The following is a 23,740-nucleotide window of genomic DNA, read 5'->3' on the forward strand; positions in this document are numbered from 1 at the left end:
CAGATTCATGCTGCCTGCACCCCAAGTTGTGACACTAAAGATGGTTGTCATCGTTTACATGGATATAATTGACAGCACAGTAACAGGCCATTTAACTGGTCCATGGCATTGTTCAGGCTTCACTCAGGTCTCCTTCGACTCACCTTCATTTAGTCCCATCCGCGATATTTTCGATCCCCTCCTCAGCTCACCTGCTGCTGAAACCCACACCTGTGCCTTTGTTGCTGCCGGACCTGCATTTTCCAAAACTCTCCTGATCAGCTTCCAGTTCTCCGCCATCCGTAACCTGGAGGTCACCCCAAACTCTGTGAGCCGTTTCCTAACTTGCACCGAGTCCCATTCACTCTTCAGCCCTGTGCTTGCAGATTAACACTGGTTCCCGGTGCATCAGTCATGCATCAATTTTTGGCAAGGTCTCGTTCTGATGAAAAAAGCCCTCCATATCCTCACCACCTCCTCTGTAACCTGTTCCCAGATATCTCTGCGCCTCCAAGTATGGCCTCTTGCTTTGTATCACTGGCAGTGCTGCCAGAGCACTGGATCCTCACTGGCTGTGAGAGCACTGGGTCCTCACTGGTTGAGAGAGCACTGGGTCCTCATTGGTTGAGAGAGCACTGGGTCCTCACTGGCTCTGAGATTGCTGGGTCCTCACTGGCTCTGAGATCGCTGGGTCCTCACTGGCTCTGAGATCGCTGGGTCCTCACTGGCTCTGAGATCGCTGGGTCCTCACTGGCTCTGAGATCGCTGGGTCCTCACTGGCTGCCAGAGCCAGTGAGGACCCAGAAGTAGAAAGGGTGGAGGGCTTCAAGTTTTTAGCTGTCCAGATCACCAACAACCTGTCCTGGTCCCCCCCATGCCAACACTGTAGTTACGAAAACCCATCAACGACTCAACTCTCTCAGAAGACTGAGGAAATTTGCCATGTCAGCTACGACTCTCATCAACTTTTACAGGTGCACCATAGAAAGCATTCTTTCTGGTTGTATCACAGCTTGGTATGGCTCCTGCTCTGTCCAAGACTGCAAGAAACTATAAAGGGTCATGAATGTAGCCCAATCCATCACACAAACCAGCCTCCTATCCATTGACTGTGTCTACACTTCCCGCTGCCTCGGCAAAGCAGCCAGCATAATTAAGGACCCGACGCACCCCGGTCATTCTCTTTTCCACCTTCTTCTGTCAGGAAAAAGATACAAAAGTCTGAGGTCACGTACCAACCAACTCAAGAACAGCCTCTTCCCTGCTGATGTCAGACTTTTGAATGGACCTACCTCACAATAAGTTGATTTTTCTCTACACCCTAGCTATGACTGTAACACTACATTCTGCACTCTCTCATTTCCTTCTCTATGAACAGTATGCTTTGTCTGCATAGTTCGCAAGAAACAATACTTTTCACTGTAAACTAATACATGTGACAATAATAAATCAAATCAACTGATTCCCAGTGAGAGTCAGCACCTTCAGGAACTGTATCCCAGTGAGAGTCAGCACCTTCAGGAACTGTATCCCAGTGAGAGTCAGCACCTTCAGGAACTGTATCCCAGTGAGAGTCAGCACCTTCAGGAACTGTATCCCAGTGAGAGTCAGCACCTTCAGGAACTGTATCCCAGTGAGAGTCAGCACCTTCAGGAACTGTATCCCAGTGAGAGTCAGCACCTTCAGGAACTGTATCCCAGTGAGAATCAGCACCTTCAGGAACTGTATCCCAGTGAGAGTCAGCACCTTCAGGAACTGTATCCCAGTGAGAGTCAGCACCTTCAGGAACTGTATCCCAGTGAGAGTCAGCACCTTCAGGAACTGTATCCCAGTGAGAGTCAGGTGGAGCGGAGGAGAAGCATTGCGATCCTTTGCCGGTGCTTTTTTGAATGCTGCAGTGAGCTCAGTAGCTGAACATTCCTGGGTGTAATCACAATGCCTCATATTTCAGGCTGCTGACTGACTATTGGACTCTCTGCTCAGGGCTCAAAGCTACAGTTTTCTGTCTTGGCCGGCAATTAAACTTCAGAAAGTTTGAGTTTGATGAGAGATTCAGATCAGCTGCAAATGGAGAAATCGCAATTAAACATCCTTTTCAAAGAAATGAGGCATCGCTCTCTTCCCTCTCCCCAGCACAGTGCGCACCAGATGCTCCTTAAACTGTAACAGATGTGCCTTGAAACACACACTCACACACACACCCATACACACAGACAGACACACACTCACACACACACCCATACACACAGACAGACACACACTCACACACACACCCATACACACAGACACACACTCACACACACACCCATACACACAGACAGACACACACTCACACACACACCCATACACACAGACAGACACACACTCACACACACACCCATACACACAGACACACACTCACACACACACCCATACACACAGACAGACACACACTCACACACACACCCATACACACAGACACACACTCACACACACACCCATACACACAGACAGACACACACTCACACACACACTCACACACACACCCATACACACAGACAGACACACACACCCATACACACAGACACACACTCACACACACACCCATACACACAGACAGACACACACACCCATACACACAGACAGACACACACTCACACACACACCCATACACACAGACACACACTCACACACACACCCATACACACAGACACACACTCACACACACACCCATACACACAGACAGACACACACTCACACACACACCCATACACACAGACACACACTCACACACACACCCATACACACAGACACACACTCACACACACACCCATACACACAGACACACACTCACACACACACCCATACACACAGACACACACTCACACACACACCCATACACACAGACACACACTCACACACACACCCATACACACAGACACACACTCACACACACACCCATACACACAGACACACACTCACACACACACCCATACACACAGACAGACACACACTCACACACACACCCATACACACAGACAGACACACACTCACACACACACCCATAAACACAGACAGACACACACTCACACACACACCCATACACACAGACAGACACACACTCACACACACACCCATACACACAGACAGACACACACTCATACACACACCCATACACACAGACAGACACACACTCCTACACACACACCCATACACACAGACAGACACACACTCACACACACACCCATACACACAGACAGACACACACTCCTACACACATACCCATACACACAGACAGACACACACTCACACACACACCCATACACACAGACAGACACACACTCATACACACATACCCATACACACAGACACATACACACACCCATACACACTCACACACACACACTCACCCCCATACACTCTCACATAAACACACACACGCACATTCACACTGACACACACACTCACACTGACACATACTCACACAAACACAGACACACATACACTCACATATGCACGCACTCACAGACACACACACACACAGGCGCACACAAAACATACACACACACATACAGACTTATAGACACACAAACACACACACACACACAGGATTCGATGCAGCACCACTCCCATCAACTCATTAGCAAATGTGAGGTTATCCACTTTGGAAGAAATAATAGTAAATTGGAATATTATTTAAATGGAGAAAAATTACATCGTGCGACTGTGCAGAGGGACCTGGGGGTCCTTGTGCACGAATCGCAAAAACTCAGTCTGCAGGTGCAGCAGGTGATCAAGAAGGCGAATGGAATGTTGGCCTTTATCGCGAGGGGGATAGAATATAAAAGCAGGGAGGTCTTGCTGCAACTGTACAAGGCACTGGTGAGGCCGCAACTGGAGTACTGTGTGCAGTTTTGGTCCCCTTATTTGCGAAAGGATATATTGGCCTTGGAGGGAGTACAGAGAAGGTTCACCAGGTTGATACCGGAGATGAGGGGTGTAGCTTATGAGGAGAGATTAAACAGGTTGGGTCTGTACTCGTTGGAGTTTAGAAGGATGAGGGGTGATCTTATAGAGACATATAAGATAATGAAGGGGCTGGATAGGGTAGAGGTGGAGAGATTCTTTCCACTTAGAAGGGAAACCAGAACTAGCGGGCACAGCCTCAAGATAAGGGGGGGCCGGTTCAGAACAGAGTTGAGGGGGAACTTCTTCTCTCAGAGGGTAGTGAATCTCTGGAATTCTCTGCCCATTGAAGTGGTGGAGGCTTCCTCGTTGAATATGTTTAAATCACGGGTAGATAGTTTTCTGATCGATAAGGGAATTAGTGGATATGGGGAGCAGGCGGGTAAGTGGAACTGATTCGCTTCAGATCAGCCATGATCTTGTTGAATGGCGGGGCAGGCTCGAAGGGCCAGATGGCCTACTCCTGCTCCTATTTCTTATGTTCTTATGAATCCCGACAGAATCTTACAGTGCAGAAGGAGGCCATTCGGCCCATCTGCAGCGACCACAATCCTACACCAGGCCCTATCCCCATAACCCACATATTTACCCTGCTAATCCCTCTAACCTATGCATCCCGGGACACTAAGGGGCAATTTAGCATGGCCAATCAACCTGATCCGCACATCTCTGAACTGCTGTGCACTCACGTAGCAGCAGGGACAGATATGTTTGATTTGATTTGATTTATTATTGTGACATGTATTAGTTTACAGTGAAAAGTATTGTTTCTTGCACGCTATACGGACAAAGCATACCGTTCATAGAGAAGGAAAGGAGAGAGTGCAGAATGTAGTGTTACAGACATAGCGAGGGTGTAGAGAAAGATCAACTTAATGTGAGGTAGGTCCATTCAAACGTCTGACAGCAGCAGGGAAGAAGCTGTTCTTGAGTCGGTTGGTACGTGACCTCAGACTTTTGTATCTTTTTCCCGACGGAAGAAGGTGGAAGAGAGAATGTCCGGGGTGCGTCGGGTCGTTGATTACGCTGGCTGCTTTGCTGAGGCAGCGGGAAGTGTAGACAGAGTCAATGTTTGGCAGTCTGGTTTGAGTGATGGACTGGACTTCGTTCATGACCCTTTGTAGTTTAATGCGGTCTTGGGCAGAGCAGGAGCCATACCAAGCTGTGATACAACCAGAAAAAATGCTTTCTATGGTGCATCTGTGAAGGTTGGTGAGAGTCGTGGCTGACATACCAAATTCCCTCAGTCTTTTGAGAAAGTTTTGGCCTCAACTACATTCTGTGGGAGTGAATTCCACACATTCGCCACCCTCTGGTTGAAGTAATTTCTCCTCACCTCAGTTCTAAAAGGTTTACCCCTTATCCTCAAACTATGACCCCTAGTTCTGGACTCCCCCACCACTGGGAACATTCTTTCTGAATCTGTGTAACCCTGTTAGAATTTTATACGTTTCTGTGAGATCCCCTGTCACTCTTCGGAACTCCAGTGAATATAATCCTAATCGACTTAGTCTCTCCTTATATGACAGACCTGTCATCCCAGGAATCAGTCTGATAAACCTTCGCTGTACTCCCTCTATAGCAAGGACATCCTTCCTCAGATAATGACACCAAAACTGCACACAAAATTCCAGGTGTGGCCTCACTAACACCTAATCCAATTGCAGTGAATCATCTCTATCCCTGTACTCAAATCCTCTCACTATGAAGGCCAACATACCATTTGCCCTCTTTACTGTCTGCTGTACCTGCACGCCTGCTTTCAGCGACTGATGCACGAGGACACCAAGGTCTCATTGAGTATCCACCTCTCTCAATTTACACCCATTCAGGTAATAATCTGTCTTCCTATTGTTGCTACCAAAGTGGATAACCTCACATTTATCCACATTATACTGCATCTGCCATGCATACACCCACACATAGGCTGTGAAAATCTCACTGAAGCATCTCTGCATCCTCCTCACAGCTCACCCTCCCACCCAACTTTGATTTGATTTGATTTATTATTGTCACATGTAGTAACATACAGTAAAAAGTATTGTTTCTTGCGCGCTATACAGACCACACATACCGTTCATAAAGGAAATGAGAGAGTGCGGAACGTACTATTACAGTCATAGCTAGGGTGTCGAGAAAGATCAACTTAATGCAAGGTAAGTCCATTCAAAAGTCTGACAGCAGCAGGGAAGAAGCTGTTCTTGAGTCAGTTGGTACGCGACCTCAGACTTTTGTATCTTTTTCCTGAAGGAAGAAGGTGGAAGAGAGAATGACTGGGGTATGTGGGGTCCTTAATTATGCTGGCTGCTTTGAGAGGCAGCGGGAAGTGTAGAGTTAATGGATGGGAGGCTGGTTTGCGCGATGGATTGGGCTACATTCACAACCTTTTGTAGTTCCTTGCGGTCTTGAGCAGAGCAGGAGCCATACCAAGCTGTGATACAACCAGAAAGAATGCTTTCTATGGTGCATCCATAAAAGTTGGTGAGAGGCGTAGCTGACAGACCAAATTTCCTTAGTCTTCTGAGAAAGTAGAGGAGTTGGTGGGGCTTTCTTAACGATCGTGTCACATGGGGGGCCAGGACAGCCATCACCTGCAAATTTGGAGATAATACATTTCGTTCCCTCCTCCAATTCATTAATATATAATGTGAACAGTTGGGGTCCTAGCACAGATCCCTGCGGAACCCCACTAGTCACTGATTGCCAATCAGAAAATGACCCATTTATGCCAGCTCTTAGCTTCCTATCTGCTCACCAGCTGTCCATCCACTTCAAGACATTACCTGTAATCCCATGTGCTTTAACCTTATATAGTAGTCTGTTATGTGAGACCTTGTCGAAAGCCTTCTGAAAGTCAAAATAAACCAGTATTTACAGTTCCTTCATCCCTGAGTTCAGCAGAGGAAATGTACTTACAAGGACCAAAAACATGCATTTATATAGCGCCCTTCTTGATCTCAGCATGTCCCAAAGCACCAGTGAAATACTTTTGATGGTGTCACTGTCGTCACATCGGAAACCCAGCCGTCAGTTTGTGCACAGCAAGCTCCCACAAATACTGATGAAATAAATGACCTGTGCTTTTGTGATGTTGCCAGAGTCAGAGAGCGGGATGGTCTGGCCGCGCCTGCCCCGAAACCGGAAAATCCCATCCGAGGTCGACTGTCCTTTGCATTTATTGCCCATCCCTAAATGCATTCAATGGTCAACCACATTGCTGTGTCTCTGGAGTCACATGTTGGCCAGACCAAGTAAGGACAGCAGATTTCTTTCCCTAAAGGACATTAGTGAACCAGATGGGTTTTTCCAACAAAGGTTTCATGGTCATCAGTAGATTCTTAATTTTAGATTTTTTTCTATTGAATTCAAATTTCACCACCTGCCGTGGCGGGATTCGAACCCGGGTACCCTGGGTCTCTGGATTATCAGTCCAGTGACAATACCACTCCGCCACTGCCTCCCCTTACCAGGAATGGGAAGAGAGCAGAGCTGCTGGGATACTGTCAGAGGCTGATGGCCAAGTTCCACACACATGAGGACGGCCTCAACCGGGATCTTGGGTTCATGTCACACTATCTGTAACCCCCACGACTTGTCTGGGCTTGCAAAATCTCACTAACTGTCCTGGCTGGAGACAATACACATCTCTTTAACCTGTGCTTAACCCTCTCTCCACTCACATTGTCTGTACCTTTAAGACTTGATTACCTGTAAAGACTTGCATTCCGACCATTATTTTGTAAATTGAGTTTGTGTCTTTATATGTCCTGTTTGTGAACAGAACTCCCACTCACCTGATGAAGGGCAGCGCTCCGAAAGCTGGTGGCTTTTGCTACCAAATAAACCTATTGGACTTTAAGCTGGTGTTGTGAGACTTCTTACTGTCAGAGGTACAGAGGGCGGGTACAGGAAATGAAGAAGGTGGCAATATATTGGGTAAGAAAGGGTTAAATACCTTCCAATATGTGGAGCACGGAAAATCATTGGGAGCAGGTTGGGGAAGATCTGAGCAGCAAAACCAAGCAGCAATCTAATCCCACTGTGTACATACCCAAAAACTGATTACAGACAACCTTGACTGTGAATTAATTGCAGAGGTCCCAGTCCTCCTTCAGTGCAGCTACAAGTAAATGTGCTTTTAACTGCCGATGACAAACTCTCAAAGCCTCATCTGGTACCCCACCCCCTCCAAACACATTCCCTCCGGGCTGAGGTACAACCGAAATGGATGGTCTGCCCCGACACCAATGCAAATTTATTCACTGATCTCCGACCAGCCAGATGTGCCGGGTGCACAGCTCACGGTGCCTGAATGAACATCAGCTGCTTATTGACAATACCTAAACGCAAGACAGTCTCGAAACACGCTCGACCCTTTACCTTTCCCCACCCCCACCCCCCCTCACCGTGCACTCAAAGGAATGACTCACATTTATATTGAGCATCTTACAACCTCAGGGCCTCTCCCACTGGGCTACACGGCAAGTCAGGCACTTTCTGAAGAATAGTCACTTGCAAACGCAGCAGCTAATGATGGCACGGTAGTTAACACTGCTGCCTCACAGTGCCAAGGACCCGGGTTCGATCCCCAGCTTGGGTCACTGTGCACATTCTGCTTGAGTTTCCTCCAGGTGCCCCGGTTTCCTCCCATAGACTGAAAGACGTGCTGGTTAGGTGCATTGACCTGAACAAGCGCCAGAGTGTGGCGATTAGGGGAATTTCACAGTAACTTCATTGCAGTGTTAATGTAAGCCTCATTTGTGACTAATAAATAAACTTTATACAAAACCTTGGTTAGGCCACATTTGGAGTCTTGCGTGCAGTTCTGGTCACCACACTACCAGGACGCGGAAGCTTTGGAGAGAGTGCAAAAAAGGTTCACCAGGATGTTACCTGGTCTCGAGGGTGTTGGCCATAAGGAGAGGTTGAATAAACTAGGATTGTTTTCACTGGAAAGACGGAGGCTGAGGAGAGACCTGATGGTCTACAGAATTATGAGAGGCACAGACAGGGTGGATAGTCAGAGGCTTTTTCCCAGGGTGGAAGTGTCAATTACAAGGGGTCGCAGGTTCAAGGGGAGAGGGGAAAATTTAAGGGAGATGTGTTGGGGGAGGTTTTTCACACAGAAAATGGTGGGTGCCTGGAACGCATGCCAGAGAAGGTGGTGGAAGCAGGCACATCGGCAATATTTAATGGATGGGTACATGAATAGGGAGGGAATAGAGGGAAATGGACCAAATAAGGGCAGAAGGTTTCTTTTTCAGTTTAGGTAGGCAGCATGATCGGCACAGACTTGGAGGGCCAAAGGGCCTGTTCCTGTGCTGTAGTGTTCTTTCCTGTACTTTTCTTTGTTCTGTGTTCTAATCTGTGGACAACAAGATCTAACAGAGGGTCATACGATCGTAACCTAATCATCTCTTTATTGTTGTGATGCTGAGTTCAGGAATGAAGATTGATTTTTGGATGCCAGAAGAGGGAATCATAGAATCATAGAATCCTCGGCCCATCGAGTCTGCACCAACCACAATCCCACCCAGGCCCTATCCCCATATATTTACCCACTAATCTCTCTAACCTATGCATCCCAGGACACTAAGGGGCAATTTTGAATGGCCAATCAACCTAGCCCGCACATCTTTGGACTGTGGGAGGAAACCGGAGTACCCGGAGGAAACCCACGCAGACACGGGGAGAATGTGCAAACTCCACACAGACAGTGACCCGAGCCGGGATTTGAACCCAGGTCCCTGGAGCTGCGAAGCAGCAGTGCCAACCACTGTGCTAGTGTGCCACCGTGAAGATAGAACATAAGAATAAATAGACGTACAAGATCGGAGCAGGAGTAGACCCTTTTGCTTCACCATTCACCAAGCTCGTGGTGATCTTCTGTCTCAGTTATACCTCTTTGCATGACTTCTGTATCACTCAGTATCTAAAAAAATCTATCGACGTCTGTCTTGATCATACGCAATGACTCAACACCAGCTCTCTGGGGTGGAGAGTCCACATGGCTCACAGCATTCCAAGTGAAGAAACTTTTCCCCATCACATTCCAAAATGGATGGTCTCTTGTTCTGAGACCGTGACCCTGTATTCTGGATGGACAGCACGGTGGCACAGTGGGTTAGCACTGCTGCTTCACAGCTCTAGGGACCTGGGTTCGATTCCCGGCTTGGGTCACTGTCTGTGTGGAGTTTGCACATTCTCCCCGTGTCTGCGTGGGTTTCCTCCGGGTGCTCCGGTTTCCTCCCACACTCCAAACATGTGCGTGTTAGGTTGATTGGCCATGCTAAATTGCTCCTTAGTGTAGGGGCGTAGATTAGAGTGATTAGAAACATAGAAACATAGAAAAACTACAGCACAAAACAGGCCCTTCGGCCCCACAAGTTGTGCCGAACATATCCCTCCCTTTTAGGCCTACCTATAACCCTCCATCCTATTAAGTCCCATGTACTCATCCAGGAGTCTCTTAAAAGACCCTATTGAGTTTGCCTCCGCCACCACTAACGACAGCCGATTCCACTCGCCCACCACCCTCTGTGTGAAAAACTTCCCCCTAACATTTCCCCTGTACCTACCCCCCAGCACCTTAAACCTGTGTCCTCTCGTAGCAGCCATTTCCACCCTGGGAAAAAGCCTCTGAGAGTCCACCCGATCTATGCCTCTCAACATCTTATATACCTCTATTAGGTCTCCTCTCATCCTACGTCTCTCCAAGGAGAAAAGACCGAGCTCCCTCAGCCTATCCACTTAAGGCATGCCACTCAATCCAGGCAACATCCTTGTAAATCTCCTCTGCATCCTTTCAATCTTTTCCACATCCTTCCTGTAATGAGGCGACCAGAACTGAGCACAGTACTCCAAGTGGGGTCTGACGAGGGTCTTATACAGCTGCATCATTATCCCGGGACTCCCAAACTCAATCCCTCGATTGATAAAGGCCAGCACACCACACGCCTTCTTAACCACCTCCTCCACCTGCGGGGCCGATTTTAGAGTCCTATGGACCCGGACCCCAAGTTCCTTCTGATCCCCTACAGTACTAAGAGTCTTTCCCTTTATATTGTACTCCTTCATCCCATTTGACCTGCCAAAATGGACCACTACGCATTTATCTGGGTTGAAGTCCATCTGCCACTTCTCCGCCCAGTCTTGCATCCTATCTATGCCCCTCTGTAACTTCTGACATCCCTCCAGACTATCCACAACCCCACCAACCTTCGTGTCGTCGGCAAACTTACCAACCCATCCCTCCACTTCCTCATCCAGGTCATTTATGAAAATGACAAACAGCAAGGTCCCAGAACAGATCCCTGGGGCACACCACTGGTGACCGACCTCCATTTAGAAAAAGACCCATCTATACCCACTCTCTGCCTCCTTTGGGCAAGCCAGTTCTGGATCCACAGGGCAGCAGCCCCTTGGATCCCATGCCCTCTCACTTTTTCTTGAAGCCTTGCATGGGGGACCTTAGCGGGTAAATGTGTTGGGATACAGGGATGGGAACTGGGTGGGATTGTTGCCGGTGCAGGTAAGATAGGCCGAATGGCCTCTTTCTGCACTGTAAGGTTTCTACAATTCTACGATTTCCATCCACCCTGTCAAACCCCTTCAGAATGTTGTATGTTTTTGTGGGATCATCTCTGTTTCTTCTAAAACTCCAAGGAATATAGACCTAGTCTACTCAATCCTTGTTCAGTGGTTCCTTGGATGAGGGGACTGTCCTGTCCGTTGTTGTACCCTGTCCTTGAGGGCAAGGAGAGTAGCAATGGAAGGGTACTTTTCTAACTGGAGGTCTGTGACAAGCGGTGTTCCACAAGGATCAGTGCTGGGGCCTCTGTTGTTTGTCATATATATAAATGATTTGGATGAAAATGTAGGTGGTCTGATTAGTAAATTTGCAGATGATACGAAAATTGGGGGAGTAGCGGATAGTGAGGAGAATTGTCAGAGGATACAGCAGGATACCTGGCTGGAGACCTGGGCTGAAAGATGGCAGATGGAATCTAACCCGGACAAATGTGAGGTGATGTGATTTGGAAGGTCTACTGCAGAAGGAAAGTATACAGTAAATGGTAGAGCCCTTAGAAATATTAGCATACAGAGGGATCTAGGCGTGCAGATCCACAATTCCCTGAAGATGGCAACTCAGGTGGACAGGGTGGTCAAGAAGGCGTATGATAAGCTGGCCTCATCAGTCAGGGCGTTGAGTATAGGAATTGGAAAATCATGTTGCAGCTGTATAAGACTTTGGTTCGGCCGCATTTGGAGTATTGTGAACAATTCTGATCGCCACACTACCGCAAGGATGTTGATGCATTGGAAAGGGTGCAGAAGAGATTTACCAGGATGTTGCCTGGTTTGGAGGATATGGACTATGAAGGAAGGTTGAACAAACTTGGATTGCTTTCATTGGAACATCGGAGGATGAGGAGGGACCTGATAGAGGTTTACAAGATTATGACAGGCTTGGAAAGAGTGGACAGTCAGAGTCTTTTTCCCAGGGTCGAAGGTTCAATTATTCGAGGGCATAGGTTGAAAGTGAGAGGGGGAAAGTTTAAAAGAGATGTAAGGGGCAGGTTTTTCACACAGAGGGTGGTGAATGCCTGGAACGCGCTGCTGGAGGAGGTGGTGGAAGCAGATTCTAGAACAACATTCAACAGGCATCTGGATAGATACATGAAGAGTTTTAAAGTTTATTTATTAGTGTCACAAGTCAGCTTACATTAACACTGCAATGAAGTTACTGTGAAAATCCCCTAGTCGCCACACTGTTTGGGTACACTGAGGGAGAATTTAGCATGGCCAATGCACCCAACCAGCACGTCTTTTGGACTGTGGGAGGAAACCAGAGCACCCGAAGGAAACCCACGCAGACATGGGGAGAACGTGCAGACTCGGCACAGACAGTGACCCAAGCTGGGAATTGAACCCGGATCCCTGGCGCTGTGAGGCAGTAGTGCTAACCACTATGCCACCTCTGTAGGATAGGGAATAGAGGGGTATGGACCATGTAGAGGCAAGAAGATATTTGATTAGAGAGGCATCTGTGTTGGCATAGACTTGGTGGGCCAAAGGGCCTGATCCTGTGCTGTACTGTTCTTTGATATCCTTCATTAGGTATGGAGACCAAACAACTGCACATACGACTTCCAAGTATGGTCTCAAGAAGGCCCTGTTTAATTGTAGTAGGTTGTCTCTACTTAAGGAGCGTGTGAGTGGGAGGGAGGTGGAGGGGGGTGGGGGGAGAAAGAGGAAAGAGAAGGGGGGGAACTAATGGATGGTCAGAATATTTTGATTATAGGCTCTCCCAGGCTGCATAGCCACACCTTTGGCAGGAGTAAAGTCTAACAAACTCGCAATGAACTGAGAGCAAAATGTCTAAAATAAGACTTGTCTGCTGTTGAAAACCCTGTGGGTGGTCACTTTCACAAGAGCCCCAACACGGCCCCCCTGGTCCTTGGAGATCAAACCACTTCTTATTCAAGCACACAAACTGCTTAAATTTCCATCACTGCTTAAGGCAACAGACACCATGTCCTCATCTCTGTAAAGAAATGGCGGTCCTCACCTCTGCCTGGGAGGGTTAGCAACCCTCTGGTGTTGCCCTGGGAATTTCAGGAATTGAAGTTTAAACTTTACTGCCTGCAAACCTCAAGAGTAAACTCATCAGGGTTTTAAAATCAATGGCATGCTTCAAAATCTCTTTGAATGTTTCTGTTTACGATTTAATTTAAAGAAAGAAGGTGTGATTCGGGGCGATGTGACTGAAGCTGAGAATGTGCAGTCTCTCCACTTTGTAATTGGACATGGGAAGGTGGTATGTGCGGGGGGGAATGTTTTCGGGCGAAGGGTCCGCGGTGGGGAAGAGTGGGGTGTGGGGGCAGTGCGAGATGGGTGGTCATGTGACAAAACCTCCAGGCAGACGACTAACCAGAGTTGGCAACCAATAATCTATCTTCCCTCAGCGACAGAATAATGAGCTGGATTCTCCGGCTGTTCATGCCGCCGGGATTCTCCAGTCCCGCTGCAGTGAATGGGGATTTGGCTGGTCCTTGCTGGCAGTGGTGCGGGGGCCAGAGAACTCTGGCCAATAATTTCTCGCTGACGTGAGTCAGTGTTCAGAACCCCGGTGCCCGTGTGTTGTGAAGCAGGTGTTTTGGGTTACAGGACGAGGGCGTTGTGGGCTGGAGCCCTGTCTGACCCAGGGCCTTCAGGCCTAGCTTAGGCCTGGGAAAGCTTTGTGTTGTCACAAACTCTTTACAAGATGTTTTTCAAAGTGCAGCAGCAAACTGGGCGATGGGGAGATTGATGAGGGCGCAAAATATAATCCTGGGGGTGCGGTGAGGGTCCTGGGAGTGAGGGACATGTCCACATGTCTGTCCTTGGCCTGCTGCAATGTTCCAGTGAAGCTCAACGCAAGCTGGAGGAACAGCATCTCATCATCCGGCTCAGCACTTTACAGCCTTCCGGTCTCAACATCAAATTCAACAACTTCAGGTGATTTTCTCTACCCCACCTCGGACCCCCTTTGTTTTCATTCTATTTTATTTCATTTTTTACTGTTCTCTACCTTTTATTTCTTTATTGTCTTTCTTCATTTTTCTTCCCCCCCCCCGCACTCTTTCCCCATACTTCATCCCCCTTCCTTAACCTTCCCCCCGCTTCCCCTTTTCTACATTCTACCTCTGTCCCATTTCCCCCGCCCCTCCCCAACATCTCCATCTGTCACAGTTTACACCTTCTCTGCCGTTTGGCCATTCACACCCTTTATTCTCTCTATGGGCTGCCATTAGCAGCCTTTCCCCTGGTTTCTGTGGCTGTGACTCATCTTTCATTCCCTCCCTCTGCAGTATAAATATCTCCCACTTTCTATGCCTTTTAGCTTTGACAAAGGGTCATCTGGACTCGAAACGTCAGCTCTTTTCTCTCCTTACAGATGCTGCCAGACCTGCTGAGATTTTCCAACATTTTCTCTTTTGGTTTCAGATTCCAGCATCCGCAGTACTTTGCTTTTATCGTAGGTCCTGGGGGTGCAGTGAGAGTCGTGGGGTGCAGTGAGGTTCCTGGGGGTGCAGTTAGAGTCCTGGGGGTACAGTGAGAGTCCTGGGGGTACAGTGAGAGTCCTGGGGATGCAGTGAGGTTCCTGGGGGTGGTGGATGGTAGTGGGAAGGAGTGAGAGGGGACGCGGACAAACTCCAGAAAGGCCCCACTGAACGGCAGCCCGGCTGAAACGTCGCATTCAGGCTTCCACCATCTGTTTGGAATTGCGTTGGCATATTTAGATTTTCTACTCTAAACAATGGTTGTCAGCTACAGGCTAAAGCACGGGCCCCTGGAGAGCTGGGATCGCAGCCTTGTTTACAATGACAGGCCTGCAAAGCAAGCGGCCACTTTGCTTTCCTGTTTATGTAGCGATGGCAGCTTCTTGACATGCCGTTCTCCTCTCAAAGTCTCAGGAATCTGTCAGCGGGGAGGCAGGGCGTTAGACAAATACTAAAACTTGCTGCAATCAGTATTAAAGCTCCTTCAGAACGCGACCTCACTGGGCCCAAAAATCAGAGGTCGGCTTCCAGTCTCAACATTAACTCTTTGACCCTGTCAACCTCCGCTTTATAAAACGGTTCAGTTGGAAACGGCCTTTACTGACTGCCGGGGCAGTGAACTCTAGATAAGAAAGGTCAAGGCATTGCTTCAAGCAAAGGAATACCAACTGGATTGCAGTGGCTAGTGCTCTCTCACCTTTCAGTCGGAAGGTTACGGGGGTGGGGGGTTCAAGTCTTACTCTGGATTACTGATCACAAAACCTAGCTTAACGCACCCCGTATCGGTACACAGGAACACAGGAATTAGGAGCAGAAGTAGGAAATTCAGTCCTTCGAGCCTGCTCCGCCATTCAACCAGATCATGGCTGATCTCTCCCGGGTCTCAAATCCACCTCCCCACCTGTTCCCCATTCCCCCTTATTCCTCTTTTTTAATCAGAAATATATCTATCTCCTTCTTGAAACCATTCAATGATTCAGACTCCACCGCGCGATGGGGCAGCGAGTTCCACTAATTCACCACCTTCTGCGAGAAGTCGTTCCTCCTCATCTCAGTTTTAAATCTACCGCCTCTCAGCCTCTACCCTGTGACCTCTTGTTCCAGACAGGGGTGAGTAAGCTGCCCTGCCAGGGAGCTGTCTTGTGGATGAGATGAAGAATGAGGCTGTCTCTTGGCTTTAACGCCGATCCCATGGCCACCATTTTGAAGGAGAGCAGGCGCAGTTCTCCCTGTCGTCCTTGGCCAATGTTTATCAGTAAACCAATGTCACTCAAACAAATGATCTGGCCATGTCACGTTGCTGTTTGTGGGAGCTTGCTGTGCACAGGTTCGGGTGACACAATTCCTATATTGCAACAGCGACTTAGCGGCATAAAGAGCTTCTGGACATCTTGAAGTTCGCGCGTGATATAAACGCGAATTCTTTCCTTAAGGCAGAATGGTTAGCACTGCTGCCTCACAGCACCAGGGACACAGGTTTCATCCCCGGCTCGGGTCACTGTCTGTGTGGAGTTTGCACATTCTCCCTGTGTCTACGTGGGTTTCCTCCGGGTGCTCTAGTTTCCGCTCACAGTCCGAAAGACTTGTTTTGATTCAATTTATTATTGTCACATGTATTAGTATACAGTGAAAAGTATTGTTTCTTGCACGTTATACAAAGCATACCATTCATAGAGAAGGAAACGAGAGAGTGCAGAATGTAGTGTTGCAGTCATAATTAGGGTGTAGAGAAAGATCAGCTTAATGCAAGGGAAGTCCATTCAAAAGTCTGATGGCAGCAGGGAAGAAGCTGTTTTTGAGTCGGTTGTATCTTTTGTATCTTTTTCCCGACGGAGGAAGGTGGAAGAGAGAATGTCCGGGGTGTGTGGAGTCCTTAATTATGCTGGCTGCCTTGCCGAGGCAGCGGGAAGTGTAGACAGAGTCAATGGATGGGAGGCTGGTTTGCGCGATGGATTGGGCTACATTCACGACCTTTTGTAGTTTCTGCAAAACGTGCTGGTTAGGTGCATTGGCCGTGCTAAATTCTCCCTCAGTGTATCCGAACAGGCGCCGGAGTGTGGCGACTCGGGGATTTTCACAGTAACTTCATTGCAGTGTTAATGTAAGCCTACTTGTGACACTAATAAATAAACTTAAACTTTAACTGTAAACTTTAAAACTTCAACTTTAATCTTGCTCCCTGTGTGTAGGATTTCAAAGTCAATAGCAGCAAGCTAAAGGCAACAGGGAGAAATCTGAGCACTATATATTTGGAAATTATCCACTAACTACAGCCTGCTACCACCAAACCTCACCCCTGAGAAGGCTGCACATTCCAGAGATCGAGCTCCTTCCTTGTTCAACATGTGTTTCTGTTCGAGAGAGGCAGCGTTAGTGCAGGAGACGCTCTTGTTTCTCTCTTTGTGGTTTTGCTGAACTTAAGTTTAACCAAAGCTCTGATCTCCGTATCCCGACTTTCTTCAAATTTCACTCTCCTGTCACTGTGCTCCCTCACCTACACTCAGGCTCTCTGGCTGCTGGTGCCGCCACTTAAATTTCTCATCCTGGCTTTTACATGTTTTGCCCAGAATGAGAGGGTGTCCATCACTGCCAAAGCAGCGTAATGGACCCGAATCAGGAAGTCCTGCTCCTGAACCCAGGGCCCACCGTTTTCACAGCGGGAGCCGGGGGGGGGGGGGGGGGGGGGGGGGGGAGAATGGGGGCAGGTCGAACTTTGGGCATCGATGGCTCACGGAGTCTATTTTAGTCAGTTTAGTTTATTTATTAGTCACAAGCAGGCTTACATTAACACTGCAATGAAGCTACTGTGAAAATCCCCTAGTCGCCACACTCCAGCGTCTGTTTGGGTACAGCGTCTGAGGGAGAATTTAGCATGGCCAACACGTCTTTCAGACTGTGGGAGGAAACCGGAGCACCCGGAGGAAACCCACGCAGACACGGGGAGAACATGCAGACTCCACAGACAGTGACCCAAGCTGGGAATCAAACTCGGGTCCCTGGCGCTGTGAGGCAGCAGTGCTAACCACTGTGTCACCGTGCCGTGCACATGATTAAGCTTTCAGTTTGATTGGATTCTTCCTTGCAGGGAGTGGGATGTGTGACTTGTGCACATTGCACCTTGTAGGAGAAAATCAAAATTTACTGAAGTTCTTTGGAGAGGTAAGATAGCCATTTGGATATGGTCACGGGACACCTTTGGAAGCGGTAAGGAGCCCTTGGGCAGAGGTCAAGTGGGATTGTTAAAAATAGACACCAATGTCACCAGAAAGTCGATAAAAACATTGGAACTGTCAAAGGAGCTGTCAAAGGAAATTGTCAAGGCATTTAAACTTCCTGCCCTTTAAATATTTTGGTGGGGGGTAACTGTCGGCAGTGTTGAAAGAAATTGGTATTTGTTACATCACTCTAACCCAGCCTGAGGGCTACCATTGCAGGATTAGTGTTGCAAGACTGATTTCACAACACAACATTATCATAGTGGGTACCTGGCAGTTCACAATTTGATTGACACCTCCAAGTGTTTATAAAGTCTTTGATATGGGACTATGAATATAATTGCTTGTTCTTATAAGGAATGAAAAGGAAGTTAAATGTAGACTGGGCTTTTATCAATGAGGATTTTCTTTTAAACTAATGAATTCATCAATAGACACCAAAGAGCTTTATTTAATCTGAGCATGGATCCTGAGATCTGCCCAAGGTGCGAGTTAATATGGAGAGTGTAAGAGTAAAAGGTGGTGGGTCGAACCATGGGTTGGCATGAATAGGCACTAAGTTGGCAGAGGGGCTATAAGGCCATGGGGGCTGGGTGCAAGGGCATAGATTGGCATGAGGGGAATGAAGAAACATGGGAAATGGGTGGAGGGGTTTAATAACTCCACGGAGGCGAAAGTCCCCTCACCAAGTTACTTTATTTACACCATACATCTGAACACAGCCAGCTTTCCAGTTGCTCCCTGCTGAATGCAGGCTGGGAGTCTGACACACCTGCTTTAAATAGGGAGCATGAGGCTCCCTGATTTAACCATCAATTAGGGCTCATCAGGCAGTTCATACTCTCGCAGGCCAACTTCATTAACCTGGCTGAAGTCATCACAAGGGATATGAGATGGTAAGTGTTGGCATGGCTGGGGCTTGGGGAGTGTGTGGAGGGGGGGGGGGGGGGGGGTGGGGGTGTGGGGAGTGCTGTTTTGTGTTTCATTCTTTTTTTTCCCACAGTTGGGGCAAATTGCCAGAGCAACAAAACTGGGCCTTTGGCCCAGCCCACCTCCGCACCCGGCAGGTCTGCCGGTGAATTCTTTCCGGGTGCCGTGCACGACTCCCATAAAACCTGCACCTCTTGGAATGAAATTATGAATTGTCCTGACTCTGCGCCCGGCACAAAAGTGGAAAAGTGTTCAAATCCATGTAACTATCTCTGATTGTAATCACTCTACCATTGGTGGACAAGCGTTCAATTGCTAAGCCCTAAATCTCTGCGATTTCCTCTCTAAACCTCTCTCCTGCGCTTAAAACCTACCCCTACGACCAAGCTCTTAATCACCTGTCCTAATAATGCTTGATGTCGCTTTGTTTTGATAACACTCTTAGGGAACACCTTGGAGACATTTTACTGTGATGAAGGTGCTATTTAAATGCAAGTTACCATTGCTGAGGTTACATCCAACATTTGGAAAAGCGTGTAACACCACAGACTAACTCTCCGCACAATGGGATCGGGATTCACCAATATCGTGTGAAAATCCCTGTTCCCTTTAATCCATACACATCTCAGATTCTACTCTAAGTCACTTACCATCCTGACTTGGAAATATATAGCTGTTCCTTCACTGTCACTGAGTCAAAATCCTGGAACTCTCTTCCCAACAGTGCTGTGGGTGTGCCTGCAGCGGAAGGTTCAAGAAGGCAGCTCACCATCACCTTCTCAAGGGCAACTAGGGATGGGCAATAAATGCTGGCCAGCCAGCGACGCCCATGTCCCACAAGCAAATTAAAGGCTTTTATTTTTTACTAATTATAACTATGACTGTACATTATACAGATTGATGATGGGATCATAGAATCCCTAATTGCAAAAGGAAGCCATTCGGCCCATCAAGTCTGCAATGACAACAATCCCACCCAGGCCCTATCCTCGTAACCCCAATGATTTACCCTGCTAATTCCCCTGACACTAAGGAGCAATTTAGCATGGCCAATCCACCTAACCCGCACATCTTTGGAGTGTGGGAGGAAACCGGAGCACCCGAAGGAAACCCACGCAGACATGGGGAGAATGTGCAAACTCCACACAGACAGTGACCCAAGCCGGGAATTGAACCCGAGTCCCTGGCACTGTGAGGCAGCAGTGCTAACCACTGTGCCACCATACCGGGATTATTAAATCAGGTAGTTACACACACACACACGGACACACACATACACATACACACACACGCGCACACACACATGCGCATGCGCGCGGGCACATACACGCACACACATGCGCACACACACATATACACACGTGCACGTGTGCACCCATGAGCACACACGCACACACATACGCACACACACATGCGCATGCGCGCGCGCACATACACACACGCACACACATACGCACACACACATATACACACGTGCACGTGTGCACCCACGAGCGCACACACACACACACGCACACACATGTACACATACGCACACACATACACACACATGCATGCACGTACACACATGCACACACACACGCACACTCACATATATACACAAACATACACACATACAAATGTACACACACACGCGCGCGTGTGCACACACACAGATTTTAACTTTTGCCACTAATTTGGATTTTTAGGACAATGTGTCTTTGTTTTCTCTCTCACTCCATTATCATGCTTGGTTTTTAGAGTCGAGTGCCCAGTTCTCCCTCGATTCGACATTGCTGAGCGTGGCTCTGTGTAACATGAAGCCAAAAGTCCTGTTTCACTGCAATTTCCTTTTTGCAACAAATATTCAAAAGTTCCATAGTTTCACAGAGCAGCTGAACAATTCCTCTATTCTCTCTGAATGGCATTTCCCCAAGTCCTGCTGTCTCCAATCAAACCTTTCTCAACAACAAGAGTCACAGCCAAACTCGAAACATTTCACTTGAACAGTACTGGGACCAGCGGCGGAACAGAATTTATTCGGGCTTATTAATGCCATTCAAAACAATGATTTCTTCTGAAAGTTGTATTGCATGTCTGAGCCCCGTTGGTGATGTGAACAGAGGGGCAGGGTCCAGGACACCAGGAAAGACCATCCCGCTCTTCCTCTAAAGAGTGCGGTGGGCTCTTCAGTGTCTGAGACAGTTTCGCCAGCATCACACTCCATCCACATTGTTCTGGGAGTCGGGTCAGCTTGGATGATGAGCTCACGTCTCTGATCCTGCTTGAACCCACGACCTCCGACCCAGAGGTGAGAATGCTATCAACGGAGCTCAAGTGATAGACATGGCCTGCTTTACCCTCCACGGCCACCCCGATCCCTCCACCCATGCGGCAGGGTGACACACTCGCTTTCCCCAGAGTGAACGCTTACGGCTGTAATTACACTGGGGCCAGATTGCTTCAACTTAAAAGGTGGCAAATTGGAATTGATACCCACACGTGTAAATTCACTGGCAGCATGCCAAGCCCACCATAGAAATCTCAGGGCCGAAGACTAAAGAACCTCTACTCCATATTTCCCCAGCTCATAGCTCAGTAATAATGGCTGCTTAATAAATGCAAGGACATAAGAAACAGGAGCAGGAACAAGCCATTCAGCCCCTCCAACCTTCTGCAACATTCAATAAGATCATGGCTACCTCAAATCTCAAGTCGGGGTTGGATAGGTTTACGATCGGTGACAGTGATGATTATTGGGGTCAGGCAGGAAAGTGCACCAAGGCCACCATCAGATCAGCCAATCATCTCATTGAATGGCCAAGCAGGTTCAAAAGACCAGATAGCCTCAGAGTCACAGAGTCATAGAGGTTTACAGCATGGAAACAGGCCCTTCGGCCCAACTTGTCCATGCCGCCCTTTTTTAACCACTAAGCTAGTCCCAATTGCCCGCATTTGGCCCATATCCCTCTATACCCATCTTAGCCACGTAACTATCTAAATGCTTTTTAAAAGACAAAATTGTACCCACCTCTACTACTACCTCTGGCAGCTTGTTCCAGACACTCACCACCCTCTGTGTGAAAAAATTGCTCCTCTGGACCCTTTTGTATCTCTCCCCTCTCACCGTAAGCCTATGCCCTCTGGTTTTAGACTCTCCTACCTTTGGGAAAAGATATTGACTATATAACTGATCTATTCCCCCTCATTATTTTAGAGACCTTGATAAGATCACCCCTCAGCCTCCTACGTTCCAGAGAAAAAAGTCCCAGTCTATCCAGCCTCTCCTTATAACTCAAATCATCAAGTCCCGGTTGCATCCTAATAAATCTTTCCAACACTCTTTCCAGTTTAATAATATCCTTTCTGTAACAGGGTGATCAGAACTGTACAGAATCCTGCTCTTGTTTATGTTCTCAATCTCCATGTCCCTTGACATTCTAAATAGCAAAAAGGAAGTGTATGAACGAGGATCCACTGCACTCTGGGGTAGAGAGAGTTCCAAAGATTCACAACCCTGGGAGTGAAGATACTTCTCTTTATTTCAATCTAAAATGGCTGACCCGCTACCCTGAAATTCCTGAGGATTCTCTGGGGATTCTCTGGACTCCCCGCCATCCATTTCCTGTAACGGGAGACAGAACACCGTTCGGTAGCAGTGGGATCTTCTGGTTCCAGCCGCTGTCAATGGGAGTTCCCATTGACTGTGCCCATTGACGCCAGGAAACTCGTGACGGGGGTGCGCCATTGGTGGGACCAGAAGATCCCGCCGCTGTGAACAACCCAACGATGGGCCAAATGGCCTCCTTCTGCACTCTCGGCATTCTATGATGAATTCCAGCCCATGTGTTCTAGATTATCCAGCTCGGTGAAACAACCTCTCTGCATCATGCGGGGGTAGGGCCTAGGTGGGATTGTGGTCGGTGCAGACTCGATGGGCCGAATGGCCTCCTTCTGCACTGTAGGGTTTCTATGATTTCTATGATCTATCCGACCAAGCCCTCTATCGATCCTCCGACAGGCTGAGTTCAACATGGAATGGTTGCAATTGTCCTGGGTGCTCCCTGGGCTCGGGAGCAGAGGGAATGGGGGGGCCGGAGGGATGATTTTGTGGTGGGGGGGGGAGTGGATGGAGCAGTGGAAAAAGGGAATGCTATTAGCCTGAGTCGCAATAACAAGTTATAAGATCTGGAATACATTCTCTGAGAGCAATTTACTTTATGATTTAATGACTTTGGCCAGAGTTTGTTCCAGCCATGCAATGTGCTTGGATCGGGAGAATGTGCCCTCAGTAAAGCCTCCGACACGCCACCAAACACATCCCTGCTGGACCTATCAAACAGCGGCTCCACAGAAGCACAGATACAGCCATTTTGCCCATTGGACCTGTGCTAGCTCTTTGCAAAAGCTAACCAACTAATTCCACTCTCCCTGTTCATTCCCCAAGGCCCTGTAAATGTTTCCTCTTCCTGAATTTATCCAATTCCCTATCGAATGTTCCGACTGAATCTGCCTCCATGACCCTTTCTGTCAGTAAGAAGTAACACAGTAAGAAGTTTAACAACACCAGGTTAAAGTCCAACAGGTTTATTTGGTAGCAGAAGCCACACAAGCTTTCGAGGTTCTGAGCCCCTTCTTCAGGTGAGT

At 48.1% G+C, this 23,740-nt stretch overlaps 1 protein-coding gene across 1 annotated transcript in view; it reads right to left on the reverse strand.

The window, feature by feature from the left end:
* The window catches only part of robo1 (roundabout, axon guidance receptor, homolog 1 (Drosophila)), a 360,349-nt gene that overhangs the window by 153,736 nt on the left and 182,873 nt on the right, over window positions 1-23,740 (reverse strand). The gene's annotated exons all lie outside the window — the stretch shown is intronic.

The sequence above is a fragment of the Mustelus asterias genome, chromosome 17 (genome assembly GCF_964213995.1).
Source record: "Mustelus asterias chromosome 17, sMusAst1.hap1.1, whole genome shotgun sequence".
NCBI classification, from domain to species: Eukaryota; Metazoa; Chordata; class Chondrichthyes; order Carcharhiniformes; family Triakidae; genus Mustelus; species Mustelus asterias.